This window comes from Anabrus simplex, chromosome 2 (assembly GCF_040414725.1).
Source record: "Anabrus simplex isolate iqAnaSimp1 chromosome 2, ASM4041472v1, whole genome shotgun sequence".
NCBI classification, from domain to species: domain Eukaryota; kingdom Metazoa; phylum Arthropoda; class Insecta; order Orthoptera; family Tettigoniidae; genus Anabrus; species Anabrus simplex.
The window spans coordinates 683,637,552-683,657,640 of record NC_090266.1 but is presented as its reverse complement, the minus strand read 5'-3'; the positions used below and the strand labels follow the sequence as shown (position 1 = coordinate 683,657,640).

Genomic DNA, 20,089 nt, shown 5'->3' with positions numbered 1-20,089 from the left:
GATGACATCAAATTAAAAAGCTTGCACATGGTAGCCAAGGCCAGACTATTATTATTATTATTATTATTATTATTATTATTATTATTATTATTATTATTAGGGGGCGGATTTCTATGACCAGTCATATATTTTCCCTTAACATTATATCTTATAGTCTTGTATTTTCAACACGTTTCCAAGCATGATAATCAAAATTAAACAGGTTTTATTGGGCATATAAATGCATATTTAGGCTTTGTTAAGTTTTATGGCATATTTTCAACAAAATATCATTATAACAGCTTATTTTGGTAATTTTCATTTTAATTACGTATTATAAAAATCAGAATAAGCTCTAGAAATTATTTTTCAGGATAGACTGGAATATACTGCTGAAGAACCATTATAAAGTAGTGTATGGAATGTTTCTAACAGGTAGGAGCTATTGTTTACTAGCTGGGTCAATTCCTGGAAACCGGGCTATTGTTTACACGGAAGCAGAGGTAATTCTGCAGTTATTTGTCGTTCTTTTCTCTCCCCTTCCCCTTCCCTCTTCCACCTTCAACACACTGAACGACCTTGGTCATTAGGGAGCTTCAGTCATTCAGTTCCTTTCAATATGCCTAAAATGAAAGTCTCAATTTGTGGAAAGTTGCGAAGTTTTGTTCGCGAGTTCGGTGAAAACATATTCAGTACGGATGGAGTGATATTATTCTGTAAATTGTGTGAGGTAAAAGTTACTGCCGAAAAATGCTTCTCTGTGCAACAACACTGTAATACTGTAAAACATAAGAATTGTGTAACTAGATATTCTGCACTCGAAAATAGGCAACGTCTGCTATTCGAAACCCCGACATCAAGTTCACAGTGTTCACAGTTTTCACAAGATCTCTGCAAGATGATGGTTTCGTCTAATATACTTTTAAAGAAACTTAACAGCCGAAGCTTCAGACAGTTTCTTGAAATATATACAAAGCATCCTGTTCCCAACGAATCTACTCTCAGGAAGGACTATCTGACCCCTTGTTATGAAGAGATGTTGGATATAATAAGGCATGGCGTGGGAGACAGTAAGATATGGGTTTCAATAGACGAGACCACAGATGTGGATGGAAGATATGTAGCAAACGTGATCGTTGGCACGCTGAAGGAAGACCGGCCTGGAGATACGTTCCTCCTGACGTGTGAAGTGCTAGAGAAGACAAATCATTCCACCATTGCAGTTCTCTTCGACAATTCAATGAATCTGTTGTGGCCAAATGGGACAAAGAAAGAGCACATTTTTCTATTTGTAACTGACGCTGCTCCGTATATGGTGAAGGCAGCCAAGGGACTTAAAATGCTATACCCGAAAATGATACATGTGACATGTCTTGCACAGGCCTTGCATAGGGCAGCTGAAGAAGTTAGAAGTAGCTACCCTGAAGTTGATAAATTAATATTGAACTGTAAGGAAGTTTTTGTCAAAGCTCCACTTCGCGTTCAGAAATTTCAAGAAGAAGCACCTTCACTACCCCTACCTCCCAAGCCAGTTATAACGCGATGGGGGACTTGGCTTGATGCCACAGTGTACTATTGCAACAACCTAGATGTCGTGGAGAAGATCGTGAAGTCTTTTGATCCTGCAGAATCGTCCTCCATAAAAACCACTCAAGATTTATTTTCAAGCACTACATTAAAAGCCAACCTGGCTTACATAAAGTCCCATTTTAATTCTTTATTTGGAGCAATCACGCAACTGGAAGTTTCAGGTGCAGAACTAAGCGATGCACTGGATGTTGTAAAGTGCATTGAACAGGAATTAAAGCTTGCAAAAGGAACAATAGCATCTAGGGTGTGTAGAAAATGGACTTGTGTACCTGCGTGGAATAAGTGACATTCTTTGTGGAAACCCTTCATCTGCAGATTTCCAGGAATTTTCTCCAAGTGATTTAACTCTATTCAAGTATGCTCCCGTTACATCATGTGATGTCGAAAGAAGTTTTTCTCGCTACAAGACGATACTCAGCGACAACAGGAGGGGATTCTCATTCAACAATCTTAAGATGCATGTGGTCATAAATTGCAACAATTCTGATAATGTAGACTAGATCAGGTATGAAAGTTTCATTCAAATAACATATGTTTTGTGTATATGTTAAAACTGATTGAATATTGAACAGTAAAATTAACTGTAGTGTTTATGTCTTCCACAGAGTCCGTCCTTGCCTAGGAGTATGCAGTGTAACCTTAACGAGTTCATGAAATATTCATCATTTTAGTTGATCTTGGGTTAAAGATTTCGAAGAATTAAACATTTTTTTAACTGTAAATTAATTGCAGCCTGTAGCAATCATAATAAAAGTGCTTCTATGTAACGTAGATGCTATTCATTAAGTCATATTTTGAATTTTATAGGTCATATTTTTATGTTTTTTAGGTCATAAGTGCATACATATTTCATACATTTTTAGGTCATAGAAATCCGCCCCCTAATTATTATTATTATTATTATTATTATTATTATTATTATTATTATTATTATTATTATTATTATTATTATTATTATTATTATTATTATTATTGATTGCTTTGTCAAAGTTGCTTGGTTTTGTGTGAATGTATAACTTATTATATTCTGCTTGTAGGTGATATTTACAAAAATCAGTACCTTGGATAAATCACTCATCTATAAAATGAGAATTGAAGCTGCAACAAAACACCACCCATCGCAGTGCTCATCACTGTAAAGATATTGTACACTGCCCTGCAAATAAGGGTAACAATGATATTTTTTAAATAATCTCAGTTTATGGTAGCAACATTTATGTTTATCTTCAAACCATCATTACACAATTAAAGAAAATATATTTTTATACCTGTTCCAAAGATAACAATGCTCAAAACATTTTGGTTTAAGAAGATAGGGTTTTTAAATTAAAAGAAGCAGAATCTGACAGATTTTCTGATTATCTAAATTATTGATATAAATGATGTAAAATTAAGGAAATGCACTGGAATTTTATTGAATGTTGATTACGTGATCAATAGTACACTAGTGTCTAAAAGTTAAGCATAATCACTAAACGAGGCCATACCACCTGATAGGAATGTCAGACGGATTGCTGAACAAACGGATGCTGAATCACACACAATATGTCACATAACTTGGCCAAAAATCAGTGTCAGAAAGGTTCTGATAGCTAAGGTGCACCTTTGATAACAACTGACAAAACTTGGCAATGTCTTCCACAACAAAATATGCTGTTAATAGGGTGTGTGGTTACCCCTAACGGTCACACATGCTTCGCAGTGATGTGCCATGCTCTCTATCATATGGTCCAAGAGCTCTTGTAGCAGTTGATCCCATTCCTCCGAAAGGGCAATGCGAAGGTCTTGGAGGGTCCTTGGTGGAGGCTGACAGGATGCAATTTGCATCCCAGGCATGTTCTATAGGATACAGATCCGCAGACCTCGCTTGGCCAGTCCATGCGATGAATGTCTTCCCCAGCCAGAAATTCATCCACCAGAGCAGCGCGGTGCGGTCAGGCATTATAGTCCATTAAGAGGAAGTCTGGACCAACTGCACTTCTGAAGAGTCATACATGTGGTCTCAGTACCTCATCCCTGTATCTCCAAGCGTTAACAGTGTTCCTCGGACCACCCATGAAGATGTGCAGGTCCGTACGGCCATTCAACATGATGCTGCCCCACACCATGACGTCACCACCACCATGATGTTCCTGTGGTTGTATCGGCTACCAGTTCTGCAAACTGAAGCGGGATTCATCTGTGAAGAGCACATGCTTCCACCATTCATGGTCCAGTTTGGATGTTGACGGCTCCACAGTAAATGGGCCCGTCTCTGTACTGAAGTGAGCGGGACACACACTGCTGGACATAGGGCAAACAGCCCTGCTGTTCTGAGCCTCCAGTACACAGTTTGCCGGGAAACGGCAACCCCTGAGAGGGCTGCAAGCTCCGCCGACAATTGTCTTGCAGGTGCACTCCGATTTCATCGGGCGGTTAAGGCCAGATATCGGTCCTGCTGTGGAGTGGTTACCCTTGGTCGACCTGGTACTGGCCTACGACTAACATCTCCTGTGTCTCAAAATTGTCTTCAAAGCCTGGAAATGACACTTTTTGCCACATTCAAGGATGCGGCGACTTTGGTCTGTGTCTGGCCTGCTTCCAGGTGGCCAAGTCTTCTACCCCGCAAAACGGGGTCCAAATGGCGTTGTTATGCCATTATGTTGTCACATTCACCACGAGGCTACACTCCGCACTCTATAACAGGGCAAACACGACTGATGGAGTATAAGGCGCAGGCATTGGCTGTGTTTACCTTGCGGTTACGCCGCTAGTCAAAGCAGGGAACACTCCTTTCCTATACAGATCGAACACGTAAGGTTGGTAGGTGCATATGTCGTGCGATTTGCGGTCTGTTTCCTGTTGCCCTGCTTACTCGCAATTTATGCTTAACTTTTGGACACTAGTATAGGTATCCCCACCACTTACTGCAGTTATCGCCATAAATATTCTTGGCATGCTCCTGATCAAGCCCTGGATGTTTTCTCATGGTATGTTCTCCAGTTCTTCTTGAACTGTCACCTTTAGTTCAGTCAGATTGTTGAAATCACAGTGCTGAAGACAATGACCAAAATATGTTCCACACAAACCCAATGGTGTTGAGGTCTGGATTCCTGTCTGGCTGGTCCAGAGTGCGAATGTTAACACCCCAAAGAAACTCTCTGACGCACTGAGCAGTATGGGGTCTTGCATTATCGTGCATAAACACACGTTGAAAGCAAATGCAGATGGCATTACGTGGTTAATGAGAATCACCTCAACATACCTGTGAGCCGTGGGGAAGCCATTGTCAGTGAGTTAAAGATCAGTATTGTTATCTGAAGTTACGCCACCCCACACCATCATGTAACCACCTCCAAAAGGTGTATAATTTCGGCAAAGTGTTCTACCCTTCTCTGCACCCTATCTCTTCCATCAGGTGGTCTCGGGTTGAATCTGGACTTGTTACTGAAGAGTACATGTCCCCACTGCTCGTCAGTCCAATGTCCATGCACCTCTGTGAAATGAAGATGGTCTCTCTGCGGTTGTGGCAGTAGTGCTGGTCCTCTGTGTGGTTTTCTAGAGGCTAAATTTACCTCGTGAAGCCTCCTTATGTCTGTGTTCCCACTCACGGCTATATTGTGGATTTGCGTCAGGTTACTCTGAGCCTCAAACGTGGTTCACTCAACACTTGCGGCCTTAAAAGGTGATCTTGCATGAACCAGGCTTTCTGTGATAAGTATGATGATTCAGATAATGCTTGAAGGAGACTTATTCAGAAACTCGTCTTACATAGTGGTAGCTAATAGCCTTCATTCACAAATGCTACTGCTTTCGCCAAGTTCATGGGACTTAGAGGCATGTTAATGGCCCAGAAACTCCTCAGGTAATGCTTAAATCACTCAGCGTCCAACACTGTAAGAGCAACTGCAGTGCTGAAATAATGGTTTTCATAATTGGCGCAAAATTAATAATCATTGTGTGGGAGCACTCACCATTGTTTGAATGGGTTATAATATAGCCTTCTGTTGTTACTCATTGTTGCTTCCGCTTCAGTAATATTCATAGAAAACTAACCAATCTATACATATTGGAAAAAGTATGGTAATTGTATTCAGTGTAGAATATAACTGAGCTTTCTACCAAAATATCAAGTGTTATGCTTTTTTCTTTTTTTTTTTTTTTTAGGGCAGTTTATATTGTTTCCTACTGATACATATTGTTGACATCCAATGTGGTAAGACTTCACCCAGGATAAAGTGCTGCCAGAAGATTTAATAATCTTAAGTTTAGTGAGTAACTAGCTGATGTACCCATGCTTCCCTATGGAATTCTACATTGTATACAGAATTCTAGGTTATTCTAGGCACATTGTAAGCAAGGCTATATTAAATTGCATAGCTCTTAACGTTACCCTAGAAATGCGACAGGGAAGGCACCAACCGTGTTTTCTCATATGATGACAGGGTTGGGGAATTTTCATTGTAATGGTAGGCCCACTTGCCTACCATCAGTCACAATCAGGTTCGAGAGTTTCCATTATAATGGCAGACACTCACTCTCCACCTGTCTTTTTACGTCCTCTTAGTGGTTTTCCCAACTGAAATGAACAGAGGTCTTTACAGTGACGCCAGTAGGAATCACGCGATTAAAAGCAATGCCTTCATATGAAATGCTTGATCAAATGAAGAACCACATATTTTCTCACTTTTAACGAACAGCACTACGCTGCCGCTCTAACAGTCCAAAGTTCCAGAGCTGGAATGACCAAGTCGCAGACAGCTGTGATCCGTGAACACTCTTCGCACTTTTTCGGCAGGGGAGGTGGCAAATAGTGGAGAATCCCAAGGCAAAAACTATGCCCGTTTACTAATATATTTCCAAAGAGTACCCGATGAGTCGGAAAATCTCAATTCACTACACTGGCGGCGGAAGAACCTATCTGACTTGGAAGCAAATTTTTTCTCAAAGCCAAAGGACCCCCCCCCCCTCTTCACTGCTAATTTGGAATGAAATGAATATAGAATTGAATAACAGTTAAGAGGAAGAAACTTTCCTTATGAAACAGCTCTTTTCAGGGTTGAATTTTGAGTTATTTAGTGAAATGTGGTGCTATAATTTGGGATAGGCCTAAATTGTAATTCTAGACCAGGTCATACTACTGCTACTACTTTTTTTGCTAGTTGCTTTACGTCGCACCGACACAGATAGGTCTTATGGCGACGATGGGACAGGAAAGGGCTAAGAGTGGGAAGGAAGCGGCCGTGGACTTAATTAAGGTACAGCCCCAGCATTTGCCTGGTGTGAAAATGGGAAACCACGGAAAACCATTTTCAGGGCTGCCGACAGTGGGGTTCGAACCTACTATCTCCCGAATACTGGATACTGGCCGCACTTAAACGACTGCAGCTATCGAGTTCGGTACTGCTGCTGCTGCTGCTGCTGCTGCTGCTACTACTACTACTACTACTACTACTACTAAGTGAACCTCTGCCGTAAGTGTGCACACTGCTCATTCAAAACAGCGTGTCAGAGTAGGGATCAAATACAAATACTATGATGAAGCAGTGTGTTATGTACCAGCAGTATCAGAAAATGTATGAACCAGAGGAATGGCATGCTAAAGAAGAAAGTTTTCTAACTCCCTAGCTATTTCCCACCAATATTCAGTCAGGTTGTTATACTCGGTACGCAGCAGTAATCCCAATTATTGGAGTTGAGTGGCAGACTAAGAGACAAAGAACATCATAACAAACAATGGTCAATGTAAGGTTATTGTTGATCAATGCTATGCGCTTTTGATATTGTAGGCCTTCACATTTAGTTTTCTTCCAACTCTGAAATACCGCTCTTAACATAGGTAAAACTGAATAAAACATAAATGATCTGAAATTGTATTCTCTGTAACTTTTGTTATTTAGTACTTTTTGATAGGACCAAGAACATAGGTATTTAAAAATTAAATTTTAGGCGCCTTACCCTAAACTACAATTTTATCCAGGGTGAATAAAATTGATTATAGCTTTGACTATAGTTTCTTATTCCCCCACTCTATATACTGATTTTAATTCTGTTAACCTATTTTCTCGTGACTCGGCATTGATATGGACTTAGCAACAAAAATACAAATTCATGAATATCTGTGTTATCATAGCCAGTACTGTAAAAATATATAAGACATAATTGATAGTTATGTAGTATTTATCGATAGGACCACTAATAATACACATATTTGAGAATTAAATTTTAGGCCTTCCCCTAAACTATCATTTCACTTGCCGGGAATAAAATGATTTATAGCCTAGATTGTGGTGGCTCATCCCCCGACTTTACATACCGATTTTCAATTCTCTTCAGCTGTTTTCTTGTGATGCGTGTACATACATACAGATAGACAGACAGACAGAAATTACAGAAAAGTAAAAAATGCGTTCCTTGTTACTGTGGACATGACCGATACAGAAATACCATTCTTTTCAAATTCTGAGCAATGTACAGACAAAACTCTTATTTTATATATATAGATACTAGCAAGATACCCGTGCTTCGCTACGGCATTATAATGAAATTTATAATTGACTGCTTATTGTTTTATACTTAATCCGCCAAAATTCGCGATCTGACTCGTTTTCTAATAGATTACGGCAACTTTCCTCCCATTTTTCAATCTTTCTTTCCAGCAATCGATTTTGTACTTCCCGGTCAGTTTGCCATCTTTTCCTATAAGCTTTTTTAATTGGAGGAGATCCGGCGTGGTGTCGTCTTGGGTGCCTTGGCAGTACTGAACCGGTGGCCGGACTGCAGTCGTAGTCATTACCCGTTCAGGACCCGTTTCCAGCGTGGTCCACACATTATTATTATTATTATTATTATTATTATTATTATTATTCTGGATTCCACAGCAAGATGCAAGACCACTACTTGGCGGTAAATTACATTTGCTGCAATTGTCAATGATGACAGTATGACCAGCACCATTATCGCCCGTAGGCAAGTGCGCAGGACTTTTGGCGATACGAATGACACACTTCCGTGCATTATTGACCTTATTAAGAGGTGAACAATTGCACGGTCAATCTCATTCCTATTGTTTATTTCAAATTCATTTAAATTTTTATTTATATGCCAGAAGAATCTACTTTAATCTAAGAAGGTTCTCCAAAGGAAAAGATGACTCTTGAAAATGAACCCAGGAAAGATTAAAAATGATCAGTTTATGATCAGAATAAGTACATTGAAAATCCACAGCCTGTTTCCAGTCATTCAGCCGGGTCAGGAATGGAATGAATAAGCCCCCAGTTAGTGGGGAGGATAGGAATTGTGCTGGCTGCCGAAGGCCGTCGCACTCCTCTGGGGCAATGATTAATGAATGACAAATGAAATGAAATGATGTTGGAGAGTGTTGCTGGAATGAATGATGACGGGGAAAACCGGAGTACCCGGAGAAAAACCTGTCCCGCCTCCGCTTTGTCCAGCACAAATCTCACATGGAGTGAACGGTATCTGAACCACGAAACCCAGTGGTGAGAGGCCAGCGCGCTGCTGCCTGAGCCATGGAGGCTCCTTATAAGTACATTAGGAACAGTAAAAGCAATTGGTCCCACCTCCTTTTTCACCCCACCGCGGTTAAGTTGACTTACACCCCCCCCCCCCCAAAAAAAAAAGAAGGCATGTTTCTTTATGTTTAAAGGATATTCCAAATACCAATGTTCATGTGTGTTTACTTCAGTTTTGAGATATAAGTATTCCCATAAAAATAATTAACTCTTTTTCACTTACTTTAAGTGAATTTTCTGGGGAAAAAATATTTGTTTCTGTAATAGTAAAGGATAAAGCCTCCTTGGCTCACAGCGTGTCGGCCCCTCACCGCTGGATACCGTGGTTCAAATCCCGGTGACTCCATGTGAGATTTGTGCTGGACAAAGCGGAGGCGGGACAGGTTTTTCTCCGGGTACTCCGGTTTTCCCTGTCATCTTTCATTCCAGCAACACTCTCCATTATCATTTTATAGCATTTATCAGTCATTAATAAATCACCTTGGGAGTGGCGATCCCATTGTGATAACAGCCTATACAAGTTTCATTCATTACATCCCTGCCCCGCCAATGACTGGAAAACAGGTTGTAGGTTTTCATTTTCAATTGTAAAGGATCTTCTAAATACCGATTATCTTCAGTTTCTGAGATATGTGTCCTCATGAAACGAATTCAACTCCTTTTCACACCCGCCCCCAAAGATGATTCCCCCCCCCCCCCAAAAAAATGCGTCGTTTTATTTTTAAAAAAGATCTAAATACCAATTTTCACGTCTGTAACAACTTTAGTTTTTATTAGATGTAAGTATCCTCATACAATTAATTCAATTAATTTTTCTATTTTCACCCCCCTCCCTTCATTGGATTTTCCGAGAATACCTGTTCCTTTACTTCAACACGAGATTCTAAATACCAGTTTTTACGTGTGTAACATTTTACGTTTCTGAGATATACTATAGATATAGTCTTTTTAAAAAATCACCCCAATTTGTCACTCCTGTTTAACCCCCATTAATTAGATTTTCCAAAAACAAAAAAGTAAATGTTTCTGTATTTTAAAAGGAGATTCCATATACTAACTGTCTGGTCTGTTAATATCTTCAGTTTCTGCGATATAAGTATCCTCATTAAAGGCATTCCACCCATTTTTCACTCCTTTTCACCCCTCCTATTGGGATTTTCCAAAAACAAAAAAAATAAGTGTTTCTTTACTTTGAAAAGTGATTCTAAGTAAAAATTTCTACGTCTGTAAACTTTTACGTTTTCCAGATATAGATACTCATTTAAAAAATTCACCCCACTTTTTACCCCCCCCCCCCCCCCATTATTTGGATTTTCTAAAAAGTATGTTTTCCTTTATTTTTAAACGAGGTTAAAAATTTAAATTTTCATGACTTCAGTTTTTGAGATATAAGTCTCCTCATGAAAGGTGTTCAACCCATTTCCCCCCACTTTTCACCCCCTTCATGGGATTTTCCGAAAAAAAGTTACGTGTTTCTTTATTTTGAAGGGAGATTCTAAATACCAATTTTTACATCCGTAAACTTTTACAGTTTTGAGATATAGATATATTCATTTTAAAAATTCACCCCCCCCCCTTTCAACCCCCCACTGTTTGGATTTTCTAAAAACAAAAAATACATGTTTCTTTATTTATAAAGGAGATCCCAAGTACTGATTTTCAGGTCTGTAACATCTTCAGTTTCTGAGATATAAGGACCCTTATTAAAGGCATTCAACCATTTTTCACCCCCTTTGAACACTCCTATTGGGATTTTCCCAAAACAAAAAATATGTGTTTCTTTATTTTGAAAGTAGATTCTAAGTACCAATTTTTACATCTGTAGATTTTGAAAGTTTTGGGATATAGATAAACTCATTTTAAAAATTCACTCCCCTTTCAACCCTCCAATATTTGGATTTTCCAAAAACAAAAAGTACATGTTTCTTTATTTTTAAAGGAGATCCCAAATACCTTTTTTCAGGTCTGTAATATCTTCAGTTTCTGAGGTATAAGTATCCTCATTAAAGGCATTTAACCCATTCTTCACTCCTTTCCGCCCCTCCTATTGGGATTTTCCGAAAACAAAAAAATACGTGTGTTTCTTTATTTTGAAAGGAGATACTAAATACCAATTTCTACGCTTGAAAACTTTTACTGTTTTGAGATATAGATACACTCATTTTAAAAATTCACCCCCCCTTTCGACCCCCATTATTTGGATTTTCCAAAAACAAAAAAATACGTGTTTCTTTATTTTTAAAGGAGGTTCCAAATTTAAATTTTTATGACTATAATATCTTCAGTTTTTGAGATATAAGTCTCCACATAAAAGGTGTTCAACTCTTTTCACCCCCCTTCATCGGATTTTCCAAAAACAAAAAAATACGTGTTTATTTTTAAAGGAGAAATCAAATACCATTTTTTTATTACTCTAAACCTTTAAATTTTTGAGATATGGATATTCTCATTTTAAAAATTAACCCCCCTTTTCACCCCCTTAGCAACGGAATATCCAAAAATCCTCCCTTAGCGAGCACCTACATGTTAGTATGAATGTATCCCCAAAATTTCATTTCTCTATGTCCAGTCGTTTTGGCTAGGCGATGATGAATCAGTCAGTCCGTCAGTCAGTCAGTCAGTTAGTACAAGTTACTTTATATATATAGATGTCTCTGTTATGCAGTCAGAGGCTTTACTTTATTTCAGGAGAACAAGTTTAGTCATTTCTCCTTCATGCATCGCTAGTTGAATGTCATTCATTACTTTCACTAATGTTGTGGTAGTACTGTAGTTTTTTCTGAAATCTGATGTATATTTTTCAAGTAATTTGGCTTGCATAAAATATTAAATTACTTGCGTTATGTAAATTTCCTCCTGCATTGTTCCTAATATGGGAGGGATACTGATAGAATGGAAATCTTTGGGACAATTAGGTTGGTTTTTTTTCTGGTAAGGGTCAGATGATGCCATTTTTCCATTTTGAAGGAGAAACTCTAGTCATGAGTGAAGTGTGATAGTTGGAAGTATGACATTAGGATTCATTATAAAATAGACAGGATCATTCCATTGTGATCAGTGGACCCTGATTTTATTTCATCGGAGACACTCCTTACTTCACTTGGGGTCACACGAAAAAAGTAGAACTGCTGCTGTCCATTATTCTTTATTTTGAAGATATTCTGTCGATAACAGTTTCTTTAGTCTAAAAGATGTTAACTTAGCCATGATGTTTATCAACCCCAAGGATGACCAAAAAAGCAGTGGATGGATTGTTTGCAGGAGGATATGCAACATGCAGACGTCCAACTACCCAATGCTGTAGATTAGATGAAATGGTGGGCAGAATGTAGAATAGTGGACTCCGCAGTCTGATAGGAATCACACCGGTGAAGAAAAACTATTTCTTTGATTTGCTTGATCATTAGAGCTGTTTGTACCGGGCAAGTTGGCCTTGGGGTTAGGGGCGCACAGCTGTGAGCTTGCATCCGGGAGATGGTGGGTTCGAAACCCACTGTCGGCAGCCTTGAAGGTGGTTTTCTGTGGTTTCCCATTTTCACTCCAGGAAAATTCTGGGGCCGTACATTAATTAAGGCTACGGCCGCTTCCTTCCCACTCCTAGGCCTTACCTATCCCATCGCCGTCATAAGGCCTATCTGTGTCGGTGCGATGTAAAGCAAATTGTAGAGTGGGGGGGGGGGGGGGGGGAACTGTTTGAGCTAAAACATGAATTCATATCATCCAATGGTACATTGCTTTTGTTGACATTTGTTTTTCTTAACTTTTTTTTTTTTTTTTGGTTAAACCTTCTTTATAAAGGGATTTTAAAAGCCGAGTAAGAACCATGAATGTACAAAATTTCATGGGGAATGGTGTATTTCATTATTTGGTTTCAGACTTTTTTGTACTTATCAAAATGTTTGTAACTTAAAATCTTTTCACTCTGTCAAACACACACGTTCAATATAAAATATTACACTATAACATACATGTAAAAAACAAAACAAAAAAACTAATAAACAAGGAATAAAAATATGCACAATTAAACTAAGAATGACATATCTCATTCTTAAAAGGACATTATCAGATTCTATCAAATCACACTCAATATTTGGAAATATTGATATTTATTTCTGTCCAAACACCTAAGAACTTTAAATTTGGAACGTATCTTAATGAAGTCCTGCTTGTCTCCACTGCAGTATACAGTATGAGGCATTTGAAAAGCTATTGCTCTTTCATTGACTCAAATCCAACTTTCTGCAAGTCCACTTACCCTCCATTACGTTAGCCCCCCCACCCTGGTCAGGTCAATGACACTCTGCACTTCCCCTTCAGATGCTTTACCCCTAATGTTCCCTTATTATTATTACTAGCAAGATACCCGTGCTTCGCTACGGTATTATACTGAAATTTATAATTGAATGGATATCGATTTATATATAATCCATCAAAATTCGAGATCTGACTAATTTCTGAGAGATTACGGCAAGTTCCCTCCCATTTTTCAATCTTTCTTTCCAGCAATCGATTTCGTACTTCCCGGGCAAGGACCACGTATTCCACCCGGTCACTTCGGTCCCTAAATCTTTGCCATCTTTTCCTATAAGCATTTTTAATATGGATCAAATCCTTCAGGAGATCCAGCGTGGTGTCGTCTAGGGTGCCTTGGCGATACTGAACCCGCGGCCGGACTGTAGTCGTAGTCATTACCCGTCCAGGACCCGTTTCCAGCGCGGTCCGCACATTTGACGACGGTCTAGAACATTATTATTATTATCATCATCATTATTATTATTATTATTATTATTATTATTATTATTATTATTATTATTATTATTATTATTATTATTATTATTATAGATGTTCTGGACCCCACAGCAAGATGCAAGACCGCTACTTGCCGGTAAATTACATCTGCTGCCATTGTCATTGTTGAGAATGTGACCAGCACCATTGTCGTATGTAGGCAAGTGTGCGGGATTTCTGGCCATACGAATGACATACTTCCGTGCATTATTGACCTTATTATGGAGGCGAAAAATTGGACGGTCAATCTCATTCCTATCGTTTATTTCAAATGTGTTTAAATTTTTATTTATATGCCAGGAGAATCTACTGTAATCTAAGAACGTTCTCCCAAGGAAAAGATGGCTCTTGAAAACGAACCCAGGAAAGATTAAAAATGATCGGTTTATGATCAGAATAAATACATCGAAAATCCACAGCCTGTTTTCATTCATTGGACAGGGTCAGGAATGGAATGAATAAACAGTAAAATCAATTGGTCTAACCTCCTTTTACACCCCACCGTCGTTTGTTTCATTCCCCCCGCAAAAAAAAAAAAAAAAAAGAAGGCGTGTTTCTTTATGTTTAAAAGAGATTCCAAACTCCAATGTTCACGTCTATAACCTTCAGTTTTGAGATATAAGTATCCCCATAAAAATAATTCACTTTTTTCACATCTTTCACACTCCCCCCCCCCCCCCCTAAGTGAATTTTCCTGCAACAAACTTGTTTCTTTAATAGTAAAGGATCTTCTAAAAACCAATTATCACGACTCTAACTTCTTCAGTTTTTGATTTATGTGTCCTCATGAAAGGAATTCAACTCCTTTTACTCCTGCCCCCCAAGATTATTCCCCCCCAAAACGTGTTTTTCTTCGATTTTAAAGGAGATCCAAATACCAATTTTCACGCCTGTAACAAATATAGTTTTTATTAGATGTAAGTATTCTCATACAATTAAGTCAATTAATTTTTCAATAATTTCACACACACACACACACACACCCCCCCCCTCATTGGATTTTCTGAGAATACGCGTTTCTTTACTTTTTAAAGCAGATTCCAAATATCAATTTTCACGTCTGTAACATCTTCATTTTTGAGATATCAGTAGCGTAATTAAAAGAAATCAACACTATCTTCAGTCAATTTTACCCCCCCCCCCCTTCCACCCAAGTGGTATTTCCGAAAACTAAAAATACACGTTTCTTTATTTTTAATAAGATAAAAAATACAATTTTTCACTTCTGTAACATGTTAACTTTTTTGAGATATACTGTAGAAATTCTCATTTTAAAATTTCACCACTTTTAGTTTCCCTTAAGTGGAGTTTCCAAAAACAAATCACCTGTGTTTCTTTACATTTACAGGAGATTCCAAATATACACTTTTAACGTCTGCAACATTTTACGTTTCTCAGATATTGTGTAGATATAGCTTTTCAAAAAATTCACCCCAATTTGTCACTCCTGTTTAACCGCCATTAATTGGATTTTCCAAAAGCAAAAAAATACGTGTTTCTTTGTTTTAAAGGAGATCCCATATACAAATTCTCAGTAATATCTTCAGTTTCTGAGATATATGTATCCTCATTAAAGGCATTCAACCAATTATTCACCCTTTTAAACCCCTCCTATTGGGATTTACAGAAAACAAAAAAATTCGTGTTCCTTCATTTTTAAGGGAGATTCTAAATACCAATTTTTACATCTGTAAACTTTTAAAGTTATTTTAAAACTTATTTTAAAAATTCACCCCCCCTTTTTTCACCCCCCATTATTTGGATTTTCCAAATCAAAAAAAATACCTGCTTCTTTAGTTTTAAAGTAGATCCCAAATACCAATTTTCAGGTCTGTAATATCTCCAGGTTCTGAAATATAAGTAGCCTCATTAAAGGCATTCAACCTTTTTTTCACCCTTTTCCACCCTTCCTATTGGGATTTTCCGAAGAAAAAAAATACATGTTTCTTTATTTTTAAAGGAGATTCTAAATACCAATTTTTACATCTATAAACTTTAAAAGTTTTGAGATATAGATACACTCATTTTTAAAATTCGCCCCCTTTTCACCCCCCCCCCCATTAATTGGATTTTCCGAAACCAAAAAAATACATGTTTCTTTATTTTTAAAGGAGATCCCAAACACCAGTTTTCAGTTCTGTAATATCTTCAGGTTCTGAAATATAAATGGCTTAATTAAAGGCATTCAACCCGTTTTTCACCCTTTTCCACCCTTCCTATTGGGATTTTCCGAAAACAAAAATGTGTTTCTTTATTTTTAAAGGAGATTCTAAATACCAATTTTTACATCTATAAGCTTTAAAAGTTTTGAGATATAGATACTCATTTTAAAATTTCACACCCCCTTTTCACCCCCTTAGCGACGGAATATCCAAAAATCCTCTCTTAGCGAGCACCTACATCTTAATATGAATATATCCTCAAAATTTCATTCCTTTATGTCCAGTAGTTTTGGCTCGGCGATGATGAATCAGTCAATCAGTCAGTCAGTCAGTTAGGACAAGTTACTTTATATATATATAGATTATTATTATTATTATTATTATTATTATTATTATTATTATTATTTCTTGTATTACAATTCGTTTCTAAAAACTATGCAAGGGTTCTTAAGGAGCATTTAATGGTGTGCCTGTTATACTGGTAATTTTATTATTATTATTTATTTTATGGGGATGATGCTCGGAAATCAGTGCAGCATGTAGGTTGCAGGATGAAATACGAAGAGTGTTTTTTAAGTAAGGTCCGTTTTGTTGTAGACACTAGTAGTTCGCGCGCATATTGCAACGAACGTGTGCGTCGAGTACCGGCATGCCTCGGGAACAACTGTGCTCAGTTTCAGCTCTGTAGCTAACCTGTACGGTTCTCTTCTGTGCTTTCAAAATGTTTTAAGACTATCAACTCGCCCGCCGCTTGTGAGGTTCGGTCAGTGATACGGTTTTTGTCAGCAAGGAACCTGTTTGCTGCAGAAATTCATCGACAGATTTGCGAAGTGTACGGTGATACTGTTATGAGTGAAAGCAAAGTGCATAAGTGGGTACGACAATTCAAAGATGGCCGTGACAACATCCATGATGAGGACCGCTCCAGTCGCCCTTCTTTGATTACAGATGATTTGGTGGCTTCGGTTGAAGCGAAGATTTGTGAGAACAGGCGCTTCACAATAACAGGTCTCTCAAACAAATTTCCTGACGTGTTGAGATCAGTGCTTTACAACATTGTTTCTGAACACCTAAAGTTTAGGAAACTGTGCTCCCGTTGGGTCCCAAAACTCCTAACAGAGGACCGCAAAAACCAAAGATTTGAGTGTGCGATGAAGTTCTTGACTCGTTATGACGAAGAAGGTGACGGCTTCTTGAGTCAGATCGTAACTGGAGACGAAACATGGGTTTCGCATATCGAATCGAAGCAACAGAGCATGGAATGGTGGCACACCCACTCGCCTCTGTCCCAGTGCAAAATCATGGCGTCGGTGTTTTGGGATACTCATGGTGTTTTGTTGGTCGACTTCATGCAACGAGGAACCACTATCAGTGCAGAAGCTTACTGCCAAACCCTGAGAAAGCTACGCAGAGCAATTCAAAACAAAAGACGCGGCATGCTGACAAAGGGAATTGTCCTTCTCAATGACAATGCAAGACCTCACACTGCAGGTCAGACCTGCGATTTATTGGACAGTTTTGGCTGGGAAGTTTTAGAACACCCACCCTACAGTCCTGATCTTGGGGCAAGCGATTACCATCTGTTCCTCCACCTCAAACATCACCTTAGTGGCAACCATTACAATGATGACGACAACGTGAAAACGGCAGTGAACTCTTGGTTATCGGAGCAGGCGGCAAGTTTCTATGAAGAGGGTATTTTAAAATTGGTTACGAGGTATGATAAGTGTTTGAACGAACTTGGCAACTATGTTGAAAAATAGAGTGAAGTATGTACTTTCTGAAAATAAATTTACTTTTTTGAAATAACCTTTCGTTGTGTACTTATTTTCAAATGGAGCTTACTTAAAAAACACGCCTCGTATTTCTGAGAATATCGGGAAATGCAGAAGAATGCTCTGTGCATTTACTTGAGCTATTTGTAAGGAGAAGAGGGTAGGATGAAAGAATGTCTCTGATGCAATTAATAGTACTCTGGGTGACTGCTGGTGTTTGCGAGTAGTGATCTACTTGGGACTGGGGCAGAAGAGGCTGAAACTAGAGGCCATTGTTTCCTGGTTCCTTATTAGTACCAACTTTAAATTTAACAGCAGGTAAGAAGGAAAGAAAGAAAATAAAGGAAACCCTCTTTTGACAGACCTGAATATGGATTTTTGTGGTTTCCCGTTTTCACACCAGACAAATTAAGGCCACGGTCACTTCCTTCCCACTCCTAGCCCTTTCCTGTCACATCATTGCCATAAGACCTATCTGTGTCAATGTGACATAAAGCAAATTGGGAAAAAGCTATCACTAGATCTAAAATCAGAGGCTTGCAGATTTAATAACAAAAGACATAAGTCTATACTATACAGTATGTATGTATAATGAAAATAATATGGAAATGCATGATCTGAGAATTATTTTATCTTCTTTTGTTCATCTTTAGGTAAATCAGCTATCTGGAAATGGAGTCAGCACCTCTCACAGGACCAATGAAACTTGTTAATTTTTCCTGCCAAGTCTGTTCAAAAACATCTGTAGCTGATGCAGGAAATACTTCAGCAACCTGTCTGCTCCAATTTAAGGTAATACATTAAGACATTTAGTAATTTTTTGCCAAAAAGGAAGACATTCTCTTCACTGTGCTATTACTCATAGTTCGTAGATTATGAGCAAAGAACCAAATATTGTTCTTAAAACCTCACACACATATTGTTTGACTGTCTAAATGAGTTTCCTTATAGCATTAACACAGGATGATAGATGGAAGGCCTACTTTTTGCCTTTATGGCAGGTCCTCTAATGGGGAGACTTTCTACCAGGAGTCTTAACCCTTGTCAAGCAGTTTAAAGTTTTGCTTGTTGGCTTAACTAATTTTCATGAAATTTCTTTCATTGTTAACACCCAGAAAAATTCCAGGAATGTAAGCAGTTAAGCATAAATAAGTCATTCATACCTAATTTCATCACAACAAATTGCTGGTATCCGTTTATTCTTGAAGAAATAAATCCTGAACTGCCTGTTTTAATGCAAAAATTGTACAAGGCACACCACAGAGAAGTCTGGACTAATATCACAAAACACTATATTTATTAAACATTCACAAAAATTTATTGTAATTCACTTTCTTGCTTACTTCATAATTTATTAATGTTACAGTATTATTATTGAAAAATGGCACATTTGCTAATCGATATGCATATGTGTTGAAATGGGAAGCAAATTGAAACTTTCATTTATGCTGTAATCTAGAATTGTTTGTGGTCCTGAAACCTGATTTGTGAACTCATACCACTTCATGCTTTTTTCCTCTTCACTATCACTAGCACCCTCACTTTTTGTCGAATTCTGATGATTTTAATACCACCAATAATACTTAGGTACTCATTGTCTGAATCTGCCCTGCCACTTGTGTTGTTCTCACCCTCGCTTGTATCAGTTCCACTTCTCTCATTTTTCCACCCATTGTCATTCATTTCTGAGTATTCATCAATACTATTTAGTTATGACTCCATTTCACACTTGTTATGAAAGTATTTTCAGGACAAAATGTCTACAAAACCCAGAACATGAACATTCACAATGTCAAAATATTTTGAGGGCCGATGACCTTCGATGTTAGACCCCTTAAAACAACAAGCATCATCAAAATATTCTGAAAAGATCATCACCATGGAAATTATGCTTAGGAGCATAATGATCCTTTTTCATTCCAAATCCCTGTGTTTAGCCTAACTAAAGGGCATGTTTATACTCTCCTGACATCTATTGGCTAATATTACAACCATACCTTAAAACTTATGTACACAAAAGTGCGTAATTTAAAAATATGGATAAAGACGTCTTTTGCTCTCGCGAGAGCAAATGGGTTTTGGATAAATACGTGTAACATTTTACTAAAATTAACATCTTTGGTGGAAGTACATTCCATTCATCATTCAAAACTTCAGTCGGAGCAGTTCATGATATGGGTCATTGGGATCTGGTGTGAAGTCTGTGTTCACTTTCATCCCTAAGGTGTTTTACAAACTACATGTCAAGGCTCTGTGCTGATGAGTCCTTTCCTGGAACCTT

The 20,089-nt window shown here is 38.1% G+C and overlaps 1 long non-coding RNA gene across 1 annotated transcript in view; it reads left to right on the top strand.

Annotated features, from left to right (window-relative positions):
• The window catches only part of LOC137498552 (uncharacterized), a 108,952-nt gene extending 90,473 nt beyond the window's left edge, over positions 1-18,479 (top strand). The window contains exons 2-3 of the long non-coding RNA XR_011017838.1: positions 2,607-2,737; positions 18,462-18,479. This is a non-coding gene — a long non-coding RNA (uncharacterized lncRNA). The remainder of the gene's footprint in view (positions 1-2,606; positions 2,738-18,461) is intronic.
• Positions 18,480-20,089: the final 1,610 nt, after the last annotated feature.